This window comes from Trematomus bernacchii, unplaced genomic scaffold, assembly GCF_902827165.1.
Source record: "Trematomus bernacchii unplaced genomic scaffold, fTreBer1.1, whole genome shotgun sequence".
NCBI lineage: Eukaryota > Metazoa > Chordata > Actinopteri > Perciformes > Nototheniidae > Trematomus > Trematomus bernacchii.
The window spans coordinates 102,806-129,829 of NW_022987739.1; the positions used below are offsets into that span (position 1 = coordinate 102,806).

General features: G+C 40.5%; 2 protein-coding genes across 2 annotated transcripts in view; one reads left to right on the plus strand and one right to left on the minus strand.

Moving 5' to 3' along the window:
• LOC117496148 (NLR family CARD domain-containing protein 3-like) overlaps nucleotides 1-27,024 on the minus strand; it is a gene marked incomplete at its 3' end in the record, with an annotated part of 682,747 nt that overhangs the window by 81,423 nt on the left and 574,300 nt on the right. The window lies entirely within an intron of this gene.
• The window catches only part of fbn2b (fibrillin 2b), a 109,264-nt gene continuing 109,035 nt past the window's right edge, over nucleotides 26,796-27,024 (plus strand). Inside the window, 1 exon segment of the mRNA XM_034147073.1 lies at nucleotides 26,796-26,884. The gene's annotated coding sequence lies outside the window, so the exon portion shown is untranslated.

A 27,024-nucleotide genomic window follows, 5' to 3' on the forward strand; every position in this document is an offset into this window, starting at 1 on the left:
GCCGAATGCATTCCTCAGGCTAGTCCTTAGATGAGGGTGATCACACACACATATACACATCTATATACCATGTCATTTCAAAATGTAACCTTAAAGTAACACCTAACCCTTAACATGACTGGTTTGTATATCAATTACTCACCGTGTGTTACTGTGAACAACGGTGGGGGATGGGTTTTATTGTATGATCCTTGCAAGAATGAATGTTTTGGGGATGTAGTGTGCATACATCTGGATGAAGGAGACTTGGATTATTGTTCAGGAGCAAGCAAAATGATGTGAAAAACCATGATGTATACTAGATGTTTAAGATCAAGTCTTATGGCATTTATTTGTGCGTTTATATCTAATCCTTTGTTAGATTTGATAAAACAACAATATTTTATTTTATGAAAAACTGTAAATGGATGTTTGGATATAGTTTTTCCAATATATATATATATATTGGAAAAAGTTTTTCTGTTGTTAATTGTTTTCTCAATTGCACAGGATGAGCAATTGAGACTCAAATGGTTATTTAAAGGGTGAAGTATTCCTTTAACACCCACTTTAATATAACCTTATTCTTAATTTAAAAATTTTAACCATTAATCTCGGCCCTAAACTGAAGTCACAGACCTCCACCAATATTCTGGATATCAAACAGACTTTACAGAATTTACTTTTAGACAAATATTTGAATGCAGTCGCCAATAGTGTTGTACATCCACAGAAAAGGGAGTAGGCATGTTTCTTTTAGGACTGGTGTGAAACAAGAAAAAATACAGCCATCCAAAGGTGAAGAAGAAGAGTCATTTACAATAAGACGCCAACAGAAATGTATCAATGGACAGACAATAAGATTCGGAGACTTCGATTTGTGAGGGCCAATGCCGAACTAACCCCTAAACCTAACCCTAATCCAAGGCAAGACTCTTGGTTCTTTATGTACAAATTACGAACCATTTAGCCTAAACCCAACATAATTCTTCCAGTAAATCAGAATGCTTTTGACACGGACAATCTCCTGTTGTGTGCTACATGTTTGAAATGACGGACTTGATTTTCCCGACATTATCACGCAAGAAAATGGCCATACAAAAGGACACATAAGCACACTTTTGAATGCTGAGTGTGTGCTCAATGAATGCCTGCCGACGAATGAAAAGGGGGAAACAGGCTAAAAGCAAGGATACCCTTTTTCCCATGTGGTTACTTTCTCTGATATCACTAACCTTGTTGGAAAAACCAAAGGTAACTGTGCCTGATGTACAGTACAGTGACATTGATCGCCTGCTGTGTAGCTCTGCTATATCTGAGACCACATGTGGAGTCTTTATTTTATTTGAAGACTCAAACTAAAGTAAAGCATGCTAATCAAGTCATACAGTACATTGATGCGGCTTTTAAAAACTACGCAGAGGCACATTCAAACCACCAGCTTTCAAACTAGCACCAGATGCTGGAGACCGTGTTATAGAAAGGCTTACACACACACACACACACACTTCCTCCAGGAGACCACACACCTCCACAGTCACATCTCGGCTCTCTGCACTTCCATTACAGGAAGTCTCGGGGAATTGATGGCCAAGTTTACTTTGAATTAAGGATCCATTTAGAAGTGTTTTTTTGACAGCTTTGGAGAGGCAGGAAATTCAAAGAACCACAAATATGGGGAGCTCGCAGCTTAGCGGCTTCTCAAGAGTTCACCGGGTCTATCGTCCAGACACTCACAGCAACAAATATTGACTCTAACAGATCCTGTGTCTTTGCTTGGTGTTGGGCTGGCAGAGCAAACAGCTGGGCTGCCACAGCACCGCCTTTCATCCTGAAACCCCCCCTCCCCCAGGCCTCTGTCTGCTCTGCACCTACAGTACTGCTCCGTCCATGTGGGGGGCCCTCACACTTCAAAGGGCCCCGAGTGGGAGCCCCTCCACTGGGTGACAAGCAGCCACAGCCCAGCTGAGCAGGATCGCACTTGTCAATGCCGAGCAAACACATGTTGGAGACGGAGTGTGAGGGACTTCTGGAGTGAGAGACACACCTTTTTACATTTATTAGAACAAGTTCCTTGACAGTGAGTCTCACACAACATGGTACATATACAATATCATACTGTTATATACACATATATATATAATATATCAAAAGTACAATATACAATAGTATTTATCATCAAAGCATAAGAAATATAAAAAAATATATAGAGTCTAATTAGAGGCTTACAAATATTGACTTTGCCAAATACCTTACAACAGGTGACCATTTTTCTAAATACCACTTCCATCCTGAGTTGTAGTTTCGCTGTTACATTTCCCAAACAGTTTACAACCTTAAGTCTTTGTGTCCATTGGTCCGAAGTAGGGGGGTGAGGTTTAAGACAGTTTATAGTCATCATTTTATGGGCTATTAATACCAGAGCTCCGGGCATATACATCTTGTCTTTTCCAATTCCCCTTGAAGGTACATTCCCTAAAATCAACCTTTGTGGTTCACGTTTAAACTCCAATGTCTCTTTCATTTCCCTCATTACCATTTAGACACACCTTTTCAACTGAAATGAGTTTCTGTTTCTGATGCTGGGGCTGGTTTAGTTTGCAGTTGGTTCAACTTGCAAAACCACGTAAGAACCCGTTTGCTTTTCCACTGAGCAGAGCGGTGTGGGAGCAACGTCATGACGTCACGTTACATTTGCAATTCTCAGAACGGCCAGCGCCAAAGGCAGTGTGCGTCGGAGCTGTGCTCATGTTGCTCTCATGTTGGTGTCCAAACTACGGACCATTTTGAATCGGCCCTCAGCTAATTAAAAAAGTATAATAGAATATGGCCCACAAATGAAACTTGTGCTTGTCTTATATTGTACTTCTCTAACTCTTCTGAAACCAGATCGAAGTGAAGAAGGACTTTGTCAACTTTATACACTTCTCCAGAGTGACATGGTTAATTGTATGCCACTATATTTCAGTGGAGTGGTAGCTCACACCGTTTGACCACCAATGTTTGCTAACAGCAACCACCGCTGTAAAGTAGTAGTGGTAGTAAAGTAAGATAAGATGTACTTTATTGATCCCAATTTGGGAAGTTGTTGAAGTAGTAGTTATTCATTGTCTGACACAAGTGACCTCCCATGATGCATATCTTGCTATACCTTTTGTTCCCCTAAAACCCCTGACTATACTCTCAACTCAGTGTTTACATTCTTTAATGCAAAGAAAATCGATAATATATTGAAAAAATACAAGTCCCATTATATCAGCTGTGAACCGTTATGCAAAACGACATCAAGTTTTGTAGTTCACTACCACTCACTACCGATTGGATCAAATGTAAAAGTCAGCCGAATTATAATTTTTTTAGCATTGGATTTTCTAAGCCGCCATACCAGCAGGGCTTAGAAAAGATGAACATATTACTGTTGTCGCTAACATTTTATATATTTTCAGTCTCTTTCAAACTATCAAACTACATTTGTTGATTGTTTTAACGTATTGTGTTATAAGATGCCCACCGAGGGAAATCTGCTGTGTCTGTCAAAGGAGTGTGGTTGTTTTGAGGAGAGAATTGTTGTTGTGTAATTCTTATGTTAATTGTCCGAATACATTACATTACATTACATACATGACATGTTACTTGTTAGACGCTTTTATCCAAAGCGACTTACATACTCAATACTGTGGACAATCCCCACAGGAGCAATTTGGGGTGAAGTGTCTTGCCCAGGGACACAACGACATGCTGACTGCAGTGGGGTTTGAACCTGTGCTCCCCTGATCCGTACACGCACTAGTCCACTGCGCCACAGCCTCCCTACATGTTGATACATGCACTCCAATGTGCAGCATACAGTAGCATTGAACCAGCAATGAGAGAGAAAATGAAGTCATGCAGGAGGAACTGATGATTGAAGCATTTTTATTTGGATATGCAAACTGTATGCTAATCAAACATTCAAACCACCAGCCTTCAACTGGGTCCAAATCCCTGTTGTTTTTTTATTGATTTTATATTGGTTTCATTTCGCGCCACATACCATTGCGCTGGGAAATGGGCTGAAAAGGCATATCCACTGTGTGTGATGTTTCTATCTCTGCTCTTTAGGGCTGTGATACTGCATACTGATTTTAAACCTTTGCACTGAAGACAAAAGCCAGATGTTAGTGGGTGTTACAGGATTTTATGTCCAGTGGGAAAGGGGTTTGAGCGAGTGAGTGAAACAGATCATACATATTAAATCTAGATCCCTGTGAGTGATCAGATTGGGGCAGTAACTGTTTCTGTGTTTACCCTCCTAAATAATCCCCTGACATCATCATCAGCTTTTTATTCTCCTTTGTGTTGTTTCCTTGATAATTGCCAAAAGGAAACGTTATAATGAATTCCAAATTGTGCAACATTGCGTCATCATGCTGAGGTTTATTCATGCACATGTGCTCACTTTATTAACCTATAACTTACTTGGACAAATAATCAGATTTTGTTGTTGGAAATCCAGCTGCTAACTAAATTATTCTCAAACCCATTTTTAGAGAAAGGAAAGAAAGCAGTAAACTGAATCCAGATTTGCAGACTTTGGCTTTGGAAGCATTAAAATGATTTGGCTGCTAATTGACAAAACTACTTAGCACGTCCTTAAAAAAAATTGTTAAAAAATGTGGTAAACAAACTTAATTGCTTCCTTGCCAAGGGAAGATCCAGCAGTCTCATACTTGTGTGTTAAATATGATATATCTACAGACATAGGGAAGGGATGGTAAAAAAAACTCACTATTACTATAAATGGTGAATTCCCGTTATCAGAATGATCATTAAAATTATCCTTTTTGTTTAATATTGTTTTTCACCTAAAATAATGTTCACTTTAGCAAATTGATGTGGATTCTATGTGTGGTGCGTTTACATATTTACAACATTTTCCAGTATGTTTAAGTGGCAATTTAAGAGTTTTAAGCACATTTTGACGATTATTTGGATAATATTATTAATCACAATTATTATCATCAGGACAATCATGATATTACTTTGTATTTTTTTCTCCTGTTCCTACTGGAGGCGGATAGCTTAGCATAAATACTGGAAGCTTGCCAATAAATATTCCTGGACAAAACTTCGCTTAATTTTACACTTTTGTTTTTGTACAAATTAAAATGATACAGAGATTTATATTTGTTTAACGGCCCGTCCACACAGCAGCGTTAAAAAATCTTGGAACGCTTCTGCCCATTCACTTTGAATGGGGTGACGTCACTTTGCCTCACTTTTCGCCGAACTGCATTGTGGGAAGCAGAGCGGAGATTTTCAGGATTCAAAGTTGAGCAATGTTCAACTTTTGAAGCTGAGGTGGAAGCGTCAGCCAATCAAATCCCGTGTATGCAAATCTGACAGTTCAAGCGCTAGCCAATCAAACCGCGTGTATGCTGGGAGAGACATACGGCAGGTCATTTCCTCATATTCCAAAACATGGAGGAGAAATTAGCGGTAGGGAATCACCCGGTGCTTTATGACCAGTCCCTATTTACCTACCGGGATACAAACCGGAGGAGCCAGGCATGGAGGGAGGTGGCAGAGACAGTGGTAGGTTTTCGCCTGTTTGGGGAGTTTATATCCAGTTTACTTCGGGCTTTTTTGCTTCGTATGTCGGGGGCGGGAGATTCATGTGATTGGTTGTTGGTCGCCGTTGCTCGCAAAAAATCCCCAAGCTTCAGATACGCCCACCTCCAAGATTTTTTAACGCTGCTGTGTCGACGGGCCGTAACTCCTGGACGGCGTATAGCCATCTTCCTCATGTTTTGCCTTATGCTAGCTAGGCTAATCAGCTCCTAGTCATATTGAGATGACAGCCTTGATCTTCTCATGAAACTTTTGTCAAGAAAATGACACGTCTTGTTCCCAAAATATCTAATTATTCCCTTAAAACATATGCTCTCACAGTAATTAGCCAAACCAACTCAGTCTTTTTCCAGGAAAAGCACCACTTGATAACATGGCAACTGGTACCAATCAAAGTGAGGAAACTTTTGAGGAAGAACGTATGAAAACCGACAAGCTATTTCAGGGAAACATGTCTGTTTGTAAATGCATTTCAGAGCAACACAATCACTGTGACTGAAATGGACTAAATTAGACAAATGAGCTCAAACGTAATGCATGAGGAGAAGAGATAGAAACAGAGACGGGTGGTAGTGTCGTGATGCAGCAAACACAGCTGGACCCCTGATGCTCTCAACACAAACTGACCCTCAGAGAGAACCACTCTGATAGTGACCATGCATACATGTGTGTGTGCATGTGTGGGACCATTTGTATACAGCATTCAGCAGCTCGGAGCGTGAAAATGTACTCATGATCACTTCAGATCCTCACTCTTGTCACAACGTATGCTCTGCTCCGGCTTTCTAGACTTAACCCCCCTCCTCCTCCTCTTCCTCTTTTTTGGTTTGTGTAAAACTCCTGGGTGGTCCATTGATACGCGGCTTAATAGGCCTCGCAGCATATGCGTGTGTTACAGCAATAGAGGTTTGACCCTAAACAAATGTGTCACAGACAGTCGCGGAGGGAACAACAGGATCTGTTTGTGTTGATAGAGAGACGTGACTTCAGCTTCCCATAAGGAGGATAAAAGACAGAGGTGGGAGGAGTACTCATATCTTGTACTTGAGTAACTGAGATCAGAGTGTAGGAATACTCTGCATTCAAAATGTTACTCAAGTAAAAGTACAAAAGTACGGGCATACAAATATACTTAAGGTGGGGGTAGGTACGTTTGAGAAACCGGCTCGAGATACACTTTTTGTTATATTCCATGGAATGCTCTTAACATCCCGATAGCAATGAATATCTTAAGTGCTTTGACAAAAATCCATAAAGAAATGTCATCTGTGGAAGCCGTAGTACTGTAAAAAGCACGACCAATCATCTGAGCCGGCCCCGGCTAAAATAACTGGATGGCCTACACTGCCTGTCAAGCCTTCCATCTGTGCACAAACTTATCTCGTGCCCTTCATTGGTCATGTGCGCGTTCGTGTGTGTGGAGGAGGGCTCTGTAAGGAAGTGGCAGATTTTTTCCGGTTGTGTATTTTCAAATTCTCGCCACACTCGAGCTGGTTTCTCCAAAATTACCTACCCCCACTTTAAAGTCACCAAAAGTTTAAAGTTCTCATTATGCAGAATATGTCCATTTCAGAATTCATATATATTATATGTTGTCATGTATGTGATTATGAAGCAGGTAAAGGTCAAAAACATTTTGAATATTTGTGTGAATTTACTCCAGGTGTAATTAAAGGTGGGGGTAGGTACGTTTGAGAAACCGGCTCGAGATACACTTTTTGTTATATTCCATGGAATGCTCTTAACATCCCGATAGCAATGAATATCTTAAGTGCTTTGACAAAAAATCCATACAAAAATGTCATCTGTGGAAGCTGTGGTACTGTAAAAGCACGACCAATCATTTTAGCCGGCCCCGGCTAAAATAACTGGATGGGCCTACCTGCCTGTCAGCCTTCCATCTGTGAACAAACTTATCTCGTGCCCTCATTTGGTCATGTGCCGCGTTGTGTGTGTTGGAGGAGGGGCTCTGTAAGGAAGTGGCAGATTTTTTCCGGCTGTGTATTTTTCAAATTCTACTCACTCGAGCTGGTTTCTCCAAATTACCTACCCCCACCTTTAAGTCTTATATTTAAGTGACTGCAAACACATATCCATATCCATAGCTGCAATGTAACAATAGGTATTCAATAAATGTAATGGAGTAAAAGGACAATATTTACCCTCTGAATTGTAGTCGAGTAAAAGTAAAAATTAGCAAATAATGTAATACTCATGTAAAGTAAGTACCTTAAAATTGTACTTAAGTAGTACTTGAGGTAAAGTACTTAGTTACTATATCCTCTGATTCTAATGATTTGTTTTACGGAGCATTTACTGACTATATTAGTTTTCGTTCTGTTTCTTGTGATAATGCTAGTATCCGTCTCGTTGTATTGTTATGTTTAATCGGTTGGAGTAAAACGAACAGCTGCAGCCGAACAAGAGTTGAGCGTGAGACCCGGACAGGAAGCTCCGAGGGATGGACGAAAGGTGGAAGGAATGCTGATGGGCAGGGTAGGTTAAGAGGACGTTCCAAGGATCTTAGCATCTGTTGCACAAACCTTTCTCATCACAGTTCAGCAGAGCAGAGCATAGAAGCGAGCTGCAGAACGCTAGCTGGACGTCCTGTTCTCCCATTTGCCCAAGTACACCTGCTTTATTGGACTTTCTCACTCATAAACTTTTTTTTTGTGGCTTTTCCGACTCCACACACTGACAGCGCAAGGACACACACTTCTACTTGTACAAGCTAACGTTAGCTAACGCACAAGTGCATGTACAGATGCATGGTGGTGTGATACTGCACTCAGGCCTGATTATAAATAATTAGCTAAGTAGAATTACATGACTCTAAAAAAATGATAACAAACAGCTTGAAGGAAATCGTATAATGTTCAATTATTTGGATTTGTTGACGTTCTGTTCTCACTTTTGCTCAAAAGAACACCTACTTATCTGGACTTTCTCACTCATAAACAGTTTTTTTGTGGCTTTTTCCGACTCCACACACTGAACAGCGCAAGGACACACACTTCTACTTGAACAAGCTAACGTTAGCTAACCTACAAGTGCAGTCAGATGCTTGGTGGTGTGTTACTGCACTCAGGCCTGATATAAATGATTAGTTAAGTGGAATACATGACTCTAAAATGATAACATAGTTCAAACAGATTGAAGGAAACGTATAATGTTCCAATATATGGAAATGTTTGACCTTCCTGTTCTTCCATTGCCCAAGAACACCTACTTTACTGGACTTTCTCACTCATAAAATGTTTTTTTGTGGCTTTTCCAACTCCACACACTGACAGCACAAGGACACACACTTCTACTTGTACAAGCTAACGTAAGCTAACGTACAAAAACATACAAGTGTATGCACAGCGGTGAGTTATTGCGCTCAGGCCTGATTATAAATTATTAGCTTAGTGCAAGCATGACTCTAAAGATGACAACATAGTTCAAACAGCTTGAAGGAAATCATATAATGTTCAATTATTTGGATTTTTTGACATACCGTTCTCCCATTTGCTCAAAGAACACCTACTTTACTGGACTTTCTCACTCATAAAAGTTTTTTTTGTGTCTTTTCCGACTCCACACAAGGACACACACTTCTACTTGTACAAGCTAACGTTAGCTAACGTACAAAAACATACAAGTGCATGAACAGATGCCTGGCGGTGAGTTATTGCGCTCAGGCCTGATTATAAATTATTAGCTTAGAGGAATTTCATGACTCAAACAGCTTGAAGGAAATCATATATTGTTCAGTTCTTGGTCTTTGATGATCAGATTCGCCGCCGCAGTGTTCACCTGTTCTGCAGACGCTTATGAGTAAACATTTATTCTCTGCCGACAGAGATGGAGACGTGTTTGTAACGGGAGAAGCCCACGATCCAGATGGAGGAAATTGGCCAATCTTAGTCAGCACTTATTGTAAGGGTGATGTGTTTAGACTGAAATGTTACTTTGATTGAGTATTTTCAGGGTTTATTTTTGGGGTGCAAACCTCTGAAGTGGTCCAAACTGCTGCCAGTTCCAGCTCTGATGTGGGGACGAATCCTATACCACTGCAGGTATTACGTTTAGTTTTAAAATCTGTTTCAAAGGGAAGTTCTCCTTCTCTTTGAACAAAGTCAAAGACATACAAATGATTGCATTGTTAAATATTTTGCACTGTTCATTTTCATGCCCCTATTAATGCATTAATTAAAAGCTTGTTCTTGTTCTTATTATCATACAATAAATGATAGTAACAGTTATGATGGGTCAGGTATCTTACAACAACACTAACTTGTTTAGACCCTTTTACATTACAATTACATTACATTACATTACAATTACATTGCATTTTAGCTGACGCTTTTATCCAAAGCGACTTACAATAAGTGCATTCGACCAAGAAGATACAAAACTTGAAGAAAACAGAATCAATATCAAGTACATCAGGTTTCATAGAGCCAAAACATTTCAAGTGCTACTCAACAGGCTTTAGATAAGCCAGTCCTTTATTAGTATATAAGTGCTTTGTTAGTAATTTTATTGCTCGAAGTGGAGTCGAAAGAGATGAGTTTTCAGTCTGCGCCGGAAGATGTGTAAGCTTTCTGCTGTCCTGATTGCAATGGGGAGCTCATTCCACCATTTTGGAGCCAGGATAGCAAACCCACGTGTTTTGCTGATGGGGAACTTGAATAAGATAAGCATTAACACATAACACATCAAATGGAAAGACTTTCACTTTTTACGGACGATCAGCTGCCAATACTTATGTGTTTTATACTCAAATAAGGATGTATTAGGAATACTTCTGCCATCCTCATATTTGCATGGATAAGTTACATTAGAAAGCAAAAATATAATATTGAAAACATTGTAATGATCCAAACGTAAGTAGCAAATGTAAGTTCAGCGGGTGCAGCAGAATGCGGGTCAGATGTGTTTATGTTAGACATTAAGGTACAACTGGAAAACATATGTCTGTTTTGTTCATGTTAACAATTTGGAAAACACTACAATCCACCAGAGCTGAATTTGGGTCTTTACAAATACACAACACAATACAAACAGACACGCTTCAAGCAGCATTTGAGACACGAGTCACTTTTTCTCAACTGAGAAATCCCACGATTATGGTCTTACAATGTTTGTATTATCAATCATATCATTAAAGAGGCCCTATCATGCTTTTTTGGAGTTTTCACCTTCCGGCAGTGTGTTCTATAGATTTTAGTGCATGTAAATCCTCTGCAAAGACCAAAGTCCCCTCCATTGGACTCCTTTGTTTACTTCCGCAACATAGTGACATCATTAGACGCTTCACACCAAGTACTTTGCCGTACTTAGTGCCCAGCACTTAGTGCCCGGCACTTAGTACCCCCCATGGAACAAAGTACAGATCGCGTTCATAAGTTCCCTGAGGGAAGATTACGCAAATGAAGCCGCTGACTTCACTTCTTCTTCTTCTGCTCCATGCTTTTTGAACATTAAAGCATGGAGACATGTCCCAGTAGAGGCACTACTTACTAATATGAACCTGAAAATAAGCAGGATAGGGCCCCTTTAACTGGAAAATCCCCCAATGATTGTCTTACTATGCTTATAATGATCAATTATAGCATTAATGTTATCAATATGTATTCTGACACAGCAAAAGCAGTTAAAGTTCAGCTATGTCCTCTGGGGGTTGTCTTTCAGGAAAATGTAGGAAATTACTACTTAACAAAAAACACGAGTACATGGAGACCAAGTTCGAATCAGGAAAAGGGCAATTTGCTAGAGGTGTATAAGGGCTCTCCAATCTCCAAACCTTGTGCATCCAAAGTCCTCCAAGGATAAATCTTGTCTTTTTATATATGAACATAAATGTAGGTGTTTTAAAACATGAATGCACAGTTAATGTCAATGCATATAGGTATACACTATATTCAACATAGGTCAAATTACAGCCCCAGTGGAATGGAGATGACAAGTTTACGGCACGCTGAAGTGCAAACATGTTAAGAGTTAGGGAGGAATGGGATATCGAAGTTGTTATACTCAGGTTCTGCATGATATATTGTCTCAAAATCCAGACGCCATTTCAAGTGCCGCTGCCCATCCCCCAACGAGGGGGAAATAAGGAGGATTATGCTTCATTTTTCACCCTTTTTCCTTTTAACTTAGTGGCATTAGTCATTTTAAGAGAGCCACACCTCATACTCACCACAGAGTCTGGGCTAAGGGGAAAATATTGGACTTGTAGTTTTATAAGAAAACGGCAGAAATATACTTGTACAGGCCGAGTTATTGAAATTACAGTAGAGTAGGTAACACAGTGTCCTCACATTAAAACAGCATGGACATTTGAATGTAGCTTTAACATATATTTGGCTGCTTTTAAACCATGACTATAGCCGTTAATTTGGAAAGAACACATCTTTTCTAAATTGATTTAAATTGATTTAATTTTGTTTTGGCAACACAATTGATTAGGAATTTCTGGGCTTTGATTTTTGGGAAAAATGGTTGTGTGGTTCAAAACATTTGGGTCTGTCAGGGAATCTACATTTGGGAAAATAAACCATGTGACTCTTTATAAAATGTTTTTTGAATGTGAGGACGGCAGATTTTTTTCCTCTATTTTTGTAGGTCAATGACTTTCTAGCTGCGTTTGTGCGCTGGGCTAATGCTAATAATGCTAATGCAGGGATAATAAAATGGCGGCTTCACAAAACTTTTGGGAGTTTTACGGGGTGTGGTTTGCAATCCGCCCAGCCAATCAGAAATAGGAACCTTTTTCTCCCACGAAAGTCCCTGCTCTCTAGCAGGGACGGAAAAGGGGGTAAAAAGGTTCTCATTAACTAATTTTAGTTCTGAATTTTTTTGGTGTGAACCATTGGTGTGAACGCAACATTTCGGAACTATATCGGAACTAAAGTGGGAAAAGTACTGCGGTGTGAATGCGCCTATTAGGACCATTCGACGTCAAAAACAAAACCTTGACAAGCAACACAAATGTGAGATTTTAGCTTTGCATTCATTATTTTTTTGGTTTTGCAAAAAGATTGACTTCAAGGATGAAGACGTACTGGTGATTTAACCAAATGTACGTCTGGTTAACCAACCGACCCTGCGTTTAAGAACAACACTTAGGGCTAGGAAGGCGCTTGTTATCATCACCACACCCACCACAAATTATCGCATAAATGCAGGTTTTAAAAGACGTGGCACTCCTTTCATATGACAGTAGACAACTATGCCTTTATGCCTTTTGCTTATGTGTTACGGACGCATGTTTAGTAAAGGCTTTAAATGTTACAATGGTTACTTTAGTTATATATGTGTTACTCATACAGTCTCTCTCTCAATCTCTTTAGCTAGAGTCGGTGATTGTTGGAACAGTAGAAAGACTAACAAAAAAGGTTTGAGTGTTATTTTCTGTACATTTTTACTATGAATGAAGTAGATTTTACAAAGATCAGCATGGTCAAATATAATGTTTCTGAAGTCTGGTGGCTTTGAGGGGGGAGCATGTTAATGTAATGTTTCTACGTAAATAAATTATAACAACTGTCCAAATACCTGTTTATTACATTTGTTATAGTTTCACTTCAACAAACGTCATAGTATCACACTTGAAAAAGCTAAATGACCATGTGTTAAGTTCCTATCCTTGCAAATGGGAGTTGAAACTGATAAATATCCCTGATTACTGCAGCGTCATTGTAACCCTTTCCACTGAAGACAAAAGCCAGATGTAAGTGTAAGTGAGTTTTGTCCGGTGGGAAAGGGGCTTTAGTTGTCACTTGCTAATTGCCAGACAACCAGGATGTTACAGTTCAGCCAAGAAAGTATTGCCTTTCATATTTCAGTTTTTGTACAGCTAGTAGATTTGTGTTACTTGTGTTACCTGTTTCCCCAGTTTCCTGTCTTACCAAGCTAAGATGATCGCCTGCAGCTGTATATTTAATGGACAGACTCAGAATGGTATCGACCTTCTCATTTTTACAGTCTGTGTTATTGCCTCAAATGACAATATAATGGTGTTATAAACTGACTGATAAATGGAGCCCTTGGTCTGTCACGGAGCAGCATTATAACGTACATGTAGACGGGAAAACTACATCCCTCCATTTCTGCAGTCAACTTTACAGTTAGAGCGAGAAATGACCTCACCTCGCCCAAGTCCCAGTTCCCCCAAGGTTTGAACAGGAAATAGGGGGAAACACCACCTCCACCCAGCCCCTTGCACCCATTACAACACTCCCAAAGAGAAAGAAAAAACGACATTATAGGAAAGCAAAGAAACCAAAAATGAAAAAAAAGAATACAGGCTTGTCTGAGGATGTAAAACATACAATTCTTGTAACATGAGCGAACATGAGATCAACATTTAGTCCAAACCGCTGATTTTCAGTCTGTGAATTCCAGCCGTTGTTTGGATTCCTCTGAGAGGGAATGTTTTATGCTCCTTTGAAAATACAAAAGACACATCTGAAAGCCATTAGCCCCTCAAACTGTTAGCAAGCAGTCTGAGGATTCTTTCCGCTCTCTTTGCCTCATTTCTCTTTTTCATTTAGTTTCCAAACTTCTGTCTTTTTGCAGTTACAAGGGTGATGACATTTCAAAACTCTTCTCCAAAGTCTTGCACATGAACCCTTCTCTCCATCCCTCTCCCCACTGTAAGTTTTAACATTCATCCGTGGCCCTTACGAAGCTGTGGAGAGTAACAATGTGCTATCTCTGGGGAACAACATCACGTGTACACCCGCCTCTTCCTCTTAGCAGGGAACATGTGAGGCAGGTCTTCCCTCCTCCTCCTCTTCATCATCCTCTGCAGCCTAACCTCACTTAAATGGACCAATGTGTTTGTGTGCTGTTTTATGAGATCACATATTCTCATCCTTCCTTGAACACTGCCATTCTTTGTCTCCGCTCGTGTTGTACTTTGAAGTTCTGCATTCCTCTCCCACTGCATCACCGGAGCTGCACAGCTGCACAAGGCCAGGTTTTTAGAGACGAGCAATACAGCGCTGCGGGTAAACGGTGAGGCAAGAAAATGCCAAACCTGATAAGTAAAGGATGGAAAGAAGGATGGAAGAAGAAGAGGTAGGAATGGGGCAGAGGTGGAAGAAGTAATCAGATCTTGCACTTGAGTAAAAGTACCAGAGAGTTGGAATACTCTGTTGTTACTTAAGTAATAGTACAAACATATTAGCATCAAAATATACTTAAAGTACCAAAAGTAAAAGTACTCATTATGCAGATTGACCCATTTCAAAATAATATATATCATATGCTTTGATTATAAATATATATCTATCTATCTATCTATCTATCTATCTATCTATCTATCTACCTACCTACCTATCTATCTATCTATCTATCTATCTATCTATCTATCTATCTATCTATCTATCTATCTATCTATCTATCTATCTATCTATCTATCTATCTATCTATCTATCTATCTATCTATCTTATCTATCTATCTATCTATCTATCTATCTATATTATTGATGTATTAAATCTATCTGTCGCCCCTTTCACACATGTATTGCTACACCAACATTATCTAGGCATTCTCAGGAGGAGCTGTATGTGAGATCGAAATTATCCAAATCATTGGCAACAAAATCAAATGGACCATACCCTGCAAATTGAGCCAATGTGTGAATAAAGACGTTTATTGTTCAAGGAATTCATGGCAGGCTAGTGGGCATGTTAATGATGTTTCTATGGCATGGCATGAAACCAGAAGAAAACAAACATCTAAGGTAAAAAGAAAATAGGGGTAATTTTCAACCAGACGCCAACATAAAAGTCTAACTGGAGAGACAACGGGATTCGGGAAGTTCTGACGGTAAGGGCCCATAATGAAGTTCTAAAACAAATTCAAGAAACGGCAAATTACAAAACAGCTTCATGATCACAGTGTAATCTGAGTCATGTCTTGTGTTCTGACGATGTTCAAGAACTTCTGACGGTAAGAGTCAAAGAATGTTTTTATGAGCAAATTACAAACCAGCCTCATGACCACGATGTAATCCATGTCATGTCTTGCGTTCTGCACGAACTACCCGTGCGCCATCCATTACTTAAACAGTTGATGACGTTTCTATCCTAGCTGGCAAGAAACCACAAGAAAACAATCATCTTGAGGGCAAAGTAGGAGAGCCGTTAACACAAAGAAAAAGGTCTAGAAAGACGTCAAGATTTAGGAACTTCTGAGGGTAAGAGCCGATGATGTAATCCCTAAGAAAATCGCAGGAATGACAAAAAACGTGGCTGTTTACGAGCAAATTAAAGACCAGCGTCATGACCATGATGTAATCTAATACATGTCTTAAGTTCTGCTACGGCGCCATCCATTGAATAAACAGAGCAGAGACTTTTCAGTAACAGAGAACTCTTCTGACACGGACAATCTCCTGTCATTTTACAAGTGTGAAAGGGAAACTATCTATCTATCTAACGATTACCCCCTTTCACACATGCACTGCAACCTGGACATTGTCTAGATTTTTCTTGGAGTAGCTGTATTTGAGAACGCAAATATCCAAATAGTTCGAGACAGAGAAGACAATCATCTGAGGGTAAAGTAGAAGAGCCGTAAACACAAAGACACCGAATAAATGTCTAGCCATTCGACGAGATTCGGTAACATCTGAGGGTAAGAGCCAATGACGAAATCCTAAACAAATCCAAGGAACGACAAGAAACTTGGTTGTTTATGAGCAAATTACAGACCAGTTTCATGACAGTAATCCAATACATGTCTTCTTAAAGTCTGCACAGGCGCCATCCATCGCCTAAACAGAGCAGAGATTTTCCAGTAACAGAGAACTCTTCTGACACGGACAATCTCCCGTTGTGTGTTACAAGTGTGAAAAGGCAAAACTCGGGACAATGTCCAGACTTGATTCTTGGATATTTCCTTGAGTTCACATGAGACTATGCTTGAAGACTCCGGCTTCATGTGGTCTTGCGTGTGTTTGTTTGTATATGTGTGTTTTCATGTGTGTGGTACAGCGATCATATTTTCGTCCACCCAGGGAAAAACCACCAGCGGGCCACAGGATTCCCAGCTGGGATAATCCCTATAGACCCAGTCACACTCCACCCTGACCCCACAGGCGCCGACCACAAACCCCAAGACCATGATGACACTACGGAGCCAACCTCAGCCCCACCTTACCACACACGCACACACACGCACACACACGCACACACACACACACACACACGCACGCACACACACACACACAGCACACACACACACACAACACACACACACACCACACACACACACACACACACACACACACACCACACACCACACACACAACACACACACCACACACACACACACACACACGCACGCCGCCAAGCTCTCATGACCTTAAGGTTACCCTCTGCCAAAACATACTACAAGCTAGAGACAGAGTGAATACACTCAGGGTGGAAAATGGGAACTGTGACAGTCTGTAATGTACACAAACAAGAGGATTTCCAATTTTCCCCCTCAATTAAAAAAGGTTCACTGAGCCTCATCATCATTGCCTCATATGACTTGCTTGGCATACAAAGAGGTTAAAAATAAATCCTCAAAACATTACCTCATTGTCCCTCATGTCTTTTTCTGTAACCCTGCAGATTCAAACACATCTTATTAATGTTGGATCTTCCATGTTCCTACAGTGACCCCCCCCCCCCCCCCCCCCCCCCCCCCCCCTTATCGCAACCGCAAATCTCAAAGATACATGATGTCCATTGATCCAGCTGAGTTCACACCATGAATTGAAACCACAAGCTATCACTAGCCAGGTTAAAGAATAACTATTGTCTTGTGCAACCAGCCTCATCACTTGTGTAATGTTGTGTTGTTTCCAAAAAATGTCAGCATGGAATATCTTGCATCAGACCTGAGGCAAGATATATTAGAACACCTCGTAAAAAAACAAGTATTTTGGGGATCATATCTTTTTTAGATGAGTCAACCTTGTATCTTTTACGCGTTTTTCCTAACATTTCTCAAGACACAACGTTTATGTCCCTTTGTAACTCTGCATACAGAATGAAACACCTCCCTTTTGTTGCATTTTATTCTATATCCCTATTGCTGTGCCAAATCAAACATGCCTGTTGGGAACATAGCCGTTGGTATTGCTGCTTGTATTTTGCTCAAGAAACAACCTCACACTAGAAATGGTTCTTTATTAGGATGTTACACAGAGGCGTGTGGTGCAGTGGGTTGTGCGTTGGTGTTCGGATCAGGGGGTTCAAACCCCACTGCAGTCAGCATGTCGTTGTGTCCCTGGGCAAGACACTTCACCCCAAATTGCTCCTGTGGGGATTGCCCACAGTATTGATTATGTTAGTCGCTTTGGATAAAGCGTCTAACAAGTGACATGTCATGTAATGTAATGTTTGAGGAACATTGACTTCACTTTTCAGACCAGGAGGTTCCCGCTTGTGATAGAAAGCGAGCTTTATTCAACACACTGTGCAGTGAATAGTTATTAGGGGTCCCCTCTTAATACACCACCCATTGTGTACATTACACACTACAAATAAATATGTCTGGTCAATCTCAAGAGCTTGCAATCACCCTTCAGTTCCTTTGGTCCTCAGCAATACAGCCCCATAGTTTGAAGTTGATAGGACCTCCTCCCATTGGTTCAATAATGTAGGCTATAGCCTTGTGCATGCAATTCATATTTGTTGAGCCCTTTGGGACATCCAGGGCTTTAATACATAGAAGTATAATAGAACAAGTTAGGGAAACAAATGAAATCCTTTAATATAAACTCCCTCACATACAGTATGCACTGGTTGACCCCTGAGGCAAAGTATGACTAATTCTAGCCATGAATCTCTCCCTGCTGAGAGGCTGTCATGGAAGTTAATCTGGCCCAGTGAAGGCTCTGTTGGCTGGGCCTGAAAGCCCCCATCAGGCCCTGGTGGTCTCTCCTGGTTCTGTCTTTCAACGCTGGGAGGGATCCGTCACCACTTCAAGAATTCAACAAATATACAAGTGAACAAGTGTGGAAAAAATGCCAACATCAGCTAGAGTTTCCACAATGTTACACGCAAAGACAAGCAGAAACAGTTGCATCACGGCATATCCTGTCCATGACTTGTACCCAAAATCGAAGCTGACATATGGAATCTGAGTTAGGGGTGTGATTTAAAAAGGGAAGGAGGGTGTTATGTGTGTGAATGTAAGTGTGCAACTATGTGTTCATGTGAGGACAATTCAATCCTCATCTGGTTTCTGTACTGGCTTGTCATATGTTATAACATGTGAGCTACAAGAGGGACCCCAAGCTCCGCATTCCTGCTCCTACTGGGCCGGACATGTAATAATAATTGAATCTGCTGTAAGACAAATGGCTCGCTTTTATCAACGTGAGTCTGTGTAGTCGCCACAGCGCTCATCACAAGTCCCACTAGGATTTCATTTCTCTTTCAAGGAATAACGAGAAGAAAACCTGACAACACAACGTCTTATCTGCAGTCATGTTGTGTCTCTTTCTTGTTGTTTTAAGTTTCTTTGCAGTCATTTTGTTTCGCTTTGTTCCTTTTCTGGTCACTTTATATATTGTTCTGGTCATTTCATGGCTCCTTGTGGTCTATGTGTGGATGAAGACTTACTAGGTTCATTTTTCTTTCAAGGAATAAAGAGAAGAAAACATGACAACTCAACTTCTGAGCTGTGGCCATTTTGTTTGTCTCTGTGGTCATTTAGTGTTTCTTCTTGTCAGTTTGTGTTTCTTTCTGGTCATTTTGTAGATAAAGATCATTTTTCTTTCATGGAATACCAAGATGAAAAAAGCGTAACAATAAAACGTCTTATCCTTAGTCATTCTGTGTCTCTTTCAGTAGTCATTTTGTGGATGAAGACTCACAAGTATTACTTTTCTTGACAGTACAATACAACTTTTTGTCTGTCGTCCTTTCGTGTTTCGTTGTGGCAATTTGGTTTCTCTTTGAGGGCATTGAGTGTTTCTTGCTGGCCCTTTTTTGTCTACTTGCAGTCATTTTGTGTCTTTTTTCAGTCATTTCTCTGTCTTTTGGTGGTCATTGTATGTCACTTGGAGTAATTTCTGGTCATTTTGTGTCCCTACGTAGTCATTTATGTCTCCTTGTAGTCATTATGTGTCTCTTTGCGGTCATCTCGTGGATGAAGTCTCTCATATATTGAACCTAAAATGCAACTTCTTATCTTAAAAGTACCTATGTTTTGTTTCTTTAAACATGAATTCAGTGCATAAATGTCTTCGCTTCTACGTCAATGACTTTGATTTGGAAAAATCTGTACCATCCTAAATAACATTGCTCTTACGTCATCTCTACAGCCTGCTCCTTAAGTTTTATTTACCTAAGCTTGACATATTGTGTGTCTATGCTTGCGTCAGTTTACATATGTGTATGCAAATGTGTTCTTTGGAAAGAAGGAGATGAGTCAAAAGTGAGTGAGGAGAAAGCAGGGAAGGGAGGGCCAGTAAAAGTATTTCCCCGGGCTCTGAGAGTACAATGCACACAGACAGTGGTGTGTTTTCACTGTAGCCAGATCCCTGCCTGGCCAAATGTGTTTCTATTTAGAGGGGAGAGGGAGGGACTGCAGGGAGCGAGCAAGAGGGAGGAAAGACAGAAAAAAGGGGGGGGGGACACATGCACATACGAATATCCTTAAGGGTCTAATTCTTTGTTCTCATGTATCCCTGTTTTTCAGGGTGTCAGAGTGAGAGTGTAAGACTCCCTAAGAGCTTCTGCAGAAACACCACCAGTCCTCCTGCATGTTGTTCATGTTCCCCATTACTGTGCATCGCCATGTTACACAGGAAGCAGTGAGAGCGCTGAACGAATGTGTGTTTTGAGGTGTGTGTGGAAGCATGGGCAGACTATGAGACAATGGGCCCCTGGGTACCGATATTTAAAAAGGCCCCTTGACCTTTCCTGCGAGCGAGACAAACAGACGTTATGGTTTTTAGCCTCTTTTTGTAGATGTATGGTCTCTTTTGCCCCTTTCACACCAACGCGGTTCCAGGGCCGGATCGGAGCTAGAGCCTGAAAAGCCCCGGTTTTTCCTGTTCACACCGCAGCGGAGCCGCCTCTAAGCTCCGAAAACCGGTGCTTTTCAAGAACCAAAGAATTGTCGGTCTAGAAGCAAGAACCGCATACGTCACGCTTACGTCGGAGGCGGGGGCAGGGGCACGGCAAATGAAAGTCGTAACAAGCAGTAGCGCTGAGCAAAGTGACTAGAACGCAACCACACACTTATAAAAAAAAACACGCTTTATAAAGTCAGGCAACACTAACCAGGCTTCGTGTGATTCTGTTTATTTGTACCTTACTTTGACCATCCGTTCGCTGTCATTGATCATTGTGGAGAGCAGGCAGACGTTTTGTTTTTTATTATAGCAGCTATCGGATGGAATCAATACATGGGCTGCACAGGTTGTCATGTCCGACTATCACAAGTAGAATCCTAATGAAAAATACGCCGGTAAAATGCACCGGCTTATGCCACAATAGGATAGCAACAAGTCGCCAAGATAGTCAGTTTAGCTTCGGTTGCTATGCTAACATCACCCATTTTATACCAGAGAAACTTTCATAACAGCGTTGTGATGCAGCACTGCAGCGGTCGGTAAATGCAGCTGAAACACATTAATAAACAATTAACCACTGCACTCTGGAGAAAAGTACAAGGGTTGAGAAGTAGTTATTTAATTTAATCTGGCTTCGTATGATTAAAAGCAACACGATCATCGACCCGACGCCGTTGGGGAGAAAATCAGCGACGTAAACGGTGACGTCATGACGCAGCAGCGGCAGCACCAGTCAGGCTCTGGGTGGTGTGAACATAACAGGGGCTGAAAAGAAAAAACAGTTCCGAACCAGAAAAGCTCTAGCACGGAGCTAGAACGGGAACCGCGTTGGTGTGAAAGCCAACTGAGGTCGTTTTGGGCTTCGTTATGATTGTTATGTATGTGTTTTTTGGGTGTTTTCCGTCTATCTTTGGTCTTTTTGTGTCGTTTTGAGGTCATTATGGGTCTCTTAGTGGTCATGTTGTGAGTATTGTGGTAATTTGAGTCCTTTTGTCTTGTGGTTATGTGTGTCTTTTTGGTCATTTTGAAGTCCTTATGTATATATTCGTTGTCATTCTGTGTTTCTTTTTGGTAGTTGTGTCTCTTTGTGGTCATTTTGTGTCCTTTTGTGGTCATGTTTTGACTTTTTGTGGTCATTGCGTGTTTCTTTAAATGTGTTTTTTGTGTCTCTTTGTGGTCATTTTGGGTCTCGTTTGGTCATTTATTGTCTTTTTGGGGTCATTTTTTATTTCTTCGTGGTCCTTTTGTCTCTTATTGGTCATTTGGAATCCTTTTGTGATTACGTTGTGTATTTTTGTGGTCATTTTTTGTTTCTATTTGGTCATTTTCTGTCACTTTGTGGTCATTTTGTGTCCCTTTTAAAATGTTTTAATGATCAGGTAACATTTTAGTTTCATTGTTGGTGCATCTCTTTTCAAGTGACATTTTGTAGGTTCTGTAATCCATCCATGTGTTGAAAAGCTTGCATGCCTTTGTCTGTGCTCAAGAGGAAGATCTAGCAATACTAAAATCTGATTTAACGGGAATTTCCCTTGTTAGTTTCACTGTTGTGTAAATCATGTGGTGCCAACAACACTCATGTATAAATGAACACAATGTGGAAATGTTCAGATTGTTCATGTAAAATTTAAATGCATCCCCTGATGATTAAAAGCCGGAAATCCTAGTCCCCCACATTCACTTTGGTACATTTACATCATGCCAGGTCCTGCAGAGATAGAAAAAGAGTAATGCACGTGGTTGTAATTACCCAACTTTGTTAATCTTTGTCTTGAAAACTGGCCGAAGACATTACAACAAAACATGTGAGCTCTTTAAGGCTCATCACAGGGACTTGGAGCAAACGAATAAGAGTATTTCCAGCTTTGTCTGGTCACAATGATGCCTTATTGTCTAGAATCGAGGATTAATGATGCTTACGAACACCTGTTTTTGTGTAAGAAGAGACAGAAGAGGCGAGTGTTGCTGTCCCGGGAAAACACCAACTGCTTTTTGTTTTCCAAAGAGGAAAAACTCTGAAATCAAGTGATTCCTCAGAGGTCCTTTGAGGGATTAACTGTAGTCATCACTGTCTGAAAAACTACTCCAAAGTTCAAATGCTTAATTGGTTTTATTGGAAGAATCCTTAGCTGTGGTTATTCTTTGACGTGACTGCAGAAAAATGCTTCCAAAGACATTATCCAGCTTGCATGATGTTGAGTATACATGGTAATCAGTGATGATCAACAAACACTAATAAAAACTCTCTTATTTTGTTCAAAACATCACATGGTTTATAACAAGTTTTTCATAAGACATGTGAGGAAAGTAAGTTTATGACTATGATTGAACATGTGTAGGGTCAAAAGAGTAGCATCAAAACAGCTTTGTAATAAAGCCATACTTTATAGATCCCATTTCTCCAGGGTTTAGGTGTAAACATACAGATGTTTGACACTTCAGCAGGACAGATGTTGCCAAGTCACGGTCTTAAAACGTCATCCCCTGATTGTAAGAGGTTTTTTCTTCACAATCTCTCATAAAATTCCACAATGTTGTCACACTTCTTTCAGGGAAGTCAGTTAAAGGGGCCTTATTGTGCTCATTTTCAGGTCGATATTTGGGGAGTGTGTGGGAGAGAAAATCCCTCTGGAGGGAACACAGGGATTTTAGACTTTGCAGACCATTTACATGCACACAAACCTGTATAACACACTACAGGAGAGGGAGAACCCCAAAAAGCACAAGAGGGCCTCTTTAAATTAGTCCAAAGGCCTCAAACTAAATAAAACGCTGATGGTTATTGTCAGACAGATCACAAGTCAACTCTTTAGGTACATTTTTTAACTCCGAGATCACTTTCAAGAGGTGGTCTTGCACTGTTTGCATTACAGTGAGAACATAATCCAACACAAATCCTACCCAATTGGAGGAATTGAACTAAAGCAGGATTATGGGCTGCCTGCTTTAGCGGGAGGCTGTGGCTCAGTGGATAGTGCGCTGAACTTCGAATCAGGGGGTAGCAAGTTCGAGTCCCATTGCTCCTGTGCGGATTGCCCACAGTACTGAATGTACTGTACTGTATGTCGCTTTGGATAAAAGCGTCTAACAAGTGAAATGTAATGTAATGTAACATGTGTTGAGATGGACACAGGTAAGTGACAGGTTCACACAAGGACTTACTTCGAAGTGGCATCTGAGCCGAAGAGAACAGACAGAACATGCAAAATAAAGTCCACAACAATGGCGAAGAAAATGTCATTTTGAATATACTTTAGGAGATGCGGTATTTGTGTGATTGGTAGATCAGTGCCAAGGAAAAAAAAGGCAATATTTCCAAGGGAAAAACCTCCTAATTTCAGCAACGTTTTTCTTTTTTTTCTTCTTTATTTCGTGCACTGTGAAAATTGAAAAGACAAAATAGAAAACAAAGCCAAAGTATCAATTTCAGTTGAACTACTGGCCAAAAGTACTACTGTTAAAACGCCTTAAAGGTCTCCTATTATGCTATTTTTAGGCATATATTATGGGTCTCAGATATATACAAATATATAAAAACATGTCTATGATGTGTTTTGCTGAAAATACCAAACACATCATGCATTTTAGAAATCCCTCATATCCCTCTATTCCAGCCCTGTTAGAGAAACGCTGATTCTGGGTCAAAAAAAGAGGAGGCGGAGCTTATGCCTGCTCAGAATTCTACCGGCAGATACAGTTAAATTCTGCAGTGTTTAAACACCATCATGTTCCAAATCACATTAAGGAATATTTCTGAAACAGTATGGAGCTCAAAGGCTTTTTCTCTTGCGGGTTTACCACAAGGTGAGTTCCTTTTTTTATTTCCTGCTTCTTTACACATACTCTCTCCAGTACAGGTTAGCTCTGAGTGTTAGCGATGCTTGCTAATGTAAACAAAGACCATATTACGTCCAAAACACGTCAGGGATTGTTTCTGATAGTACCGTTTCTGATAGTACCGTGGGTCCACATGTCCGATATGACGTAATTAACGTCATATCGGATGCAAATCTAGATCAGCTCCGTTGTAACCCCGTTTTTAGAGATGTGGGTACGGAGGAAAAGAGAGAGGGTTTTGTTTTCTGACACTTTGTGAGTTCCCTGACACACCGGGGACACATATTTATGTAGAAAAGACATCAAAAAGTGCATTTTGAATGATAGGTCCCCTTTAAGACTTTCGTCATATTAAATGAAAGTCTATTTGAATACCTATCCTCTTTTATTGATTCATTACCCTACATTTACTTTTGCAACTGAATGAACAATTTTGCATCAAGAGGATGCACCTTAACTTAAAGGTGGGGTAGGTAATTTTGGAGAAACCAGCTCGAGTGCGCTAGAATTTGAAAATACACAGCCGGAAGAAATCTGCTACTTCCTTACAGAGCCCCTCCTCCAACACACACAAACGCGCACATGACCAATGAGGGCACGAGATAAGTTTGTGCACAGATGGAAGGCTGACAGGCAGGTAGGCCATCCAGTTATTTTAGCCGGGCCGGCTCAGATGATTGGTTGTACTTTTTACAGTATTACGGCTTCCACAGATGACATTTTTTTATGGATTTTTTGTCAAAGCACTTAAGATATTCATTGCTATCGGGATGTTAAGAGCATTCCATGGAATATAACAAAAAGTGTATCTCGAGCCGGTTTCTCAAACTTACCTACCCCACCTTTAACCTTTGCTGTCTCAGGTTATTCTAGAGCTTTCTAAACAGTTGCTTTTTTTAGTTGAGAGTGGTGAAATAAGCACAGTGGGCAGAAACACTTGGGATGTGCTCAGCTGTCCTCACCCATATACCACCCAGCTGGCCACACTCTCTCTATGTGAACTTCCTATCAGCACTTGTGGCAACAAAGCACAAGGATGTGTCAATCACAAGAGGCAGTAAACAGCAGGAGGATTTGAAAAGCAAGCGTAAATTTGACATACTGTCTGTGACACGGCAACACAGCCTTTACGCTCTGCTGTTAACTCCATTTACAAACACACTGTGATCTGTAATGAAAGTGTGTTGTGCTTGAGTACACTCACATGTAATTACTCTCACAAGCCATCATGACCTCTTCCCCTCACAATAGATAATGTTAGGCACCCTATTTGTCATTATTGGCTCCACAGCATGAATACAAATGCTTCTCAGAAAGCATGAAAGATCCTCTCTCTGGTGAGAGTCTTTTTTCCAGAGGGAGGAGAAGTACTCAGATCTTGTATTTGAGTAAAAGTAGAAGTACTCAGATCTTGTACTTGAGTAAAAGTAGAAGTACCAGAGTGTAGGAATACTCTGTTACAGTAAAAGTCCTGCATTCAAAAAGGTACTCAAGTAAAAGTAGAACAAGTATTGGCATCAAAATATACTTTAAGTACCAAAAGTAAAAGTAGTCATTGTGCAGATTGGTCCATTTCAGAATAATATATATGATATGTTTTATAATGATTGATCATTAAAGTGTTCTCAAAGCTGGTAAAGGTGCAGCTAGTTTGAATGACTTTGTATACTGCAGGGTAGCTTGTGGATTTACTCCAGGTGGAACTAAAGTCTGATTCAAGAGCTGATTATATTTCACATCATTAATCCAAATCTGTAAAGTAATTAAAGGTATTAATCAAATGTAGTGGAGTTAGAGTACACCATTTACCTCTGAACTGTAGTGGAGTAGAAGTACAAAGTACATGTCTCTCAAAATGGTGCTTTAGTAGAGTACTTGAGTAATTGAACTTAGGTACTTTACACCACTGAGTACACCTCACATGTAATTACTCATCATGACCTGTTCCCCTCACAATAATGTTAGGTACCCTGTTTTCGTTATGTCTCCACAGCATGGATGCTTCTAAGGAGGCATCAAAGATCCTCTCCTCTGGTGAGAGCCTTATCTCCTCACTGAAGTAGCCTGAAGGTTTTTGTTGCAGGGTGATGATAGTAAAGCCTGTTAGCCTCAGTGTGGAGTTTAGCTGCTTGGCCCCTGTTATAACAACTGTAGGAGTCTTGAGGAATGTGGGTTTGTCCTGCAGTCCGTTCCTACCCCCTCTCTCTCCCTCTGTCTCTGCCTGTGTCCCCTCCCCTCTTCCCAAACAGGGCATTTCCCTAACTTTTCCCTTTTTCTCACAAGGCTATAGTTCAATATTCCATTCTGGGGCACATATCCTCTCCCAAAAATTCCGACTCTGGGCTCCTCGACGCCGAGGCACTCCGCTTTGTTGCAAGGTATTGTGTGCCTTACATTACTGTTATCAATGGCTTTGATTGTGACTATTGTTCCAGGAGCCCGTGGTTAAGCGGGGATTATCTCTTTATGCATGTCTGTTTTTGGAGAGGTAAGGGTCTAATTAGGAGATTCAGATGCA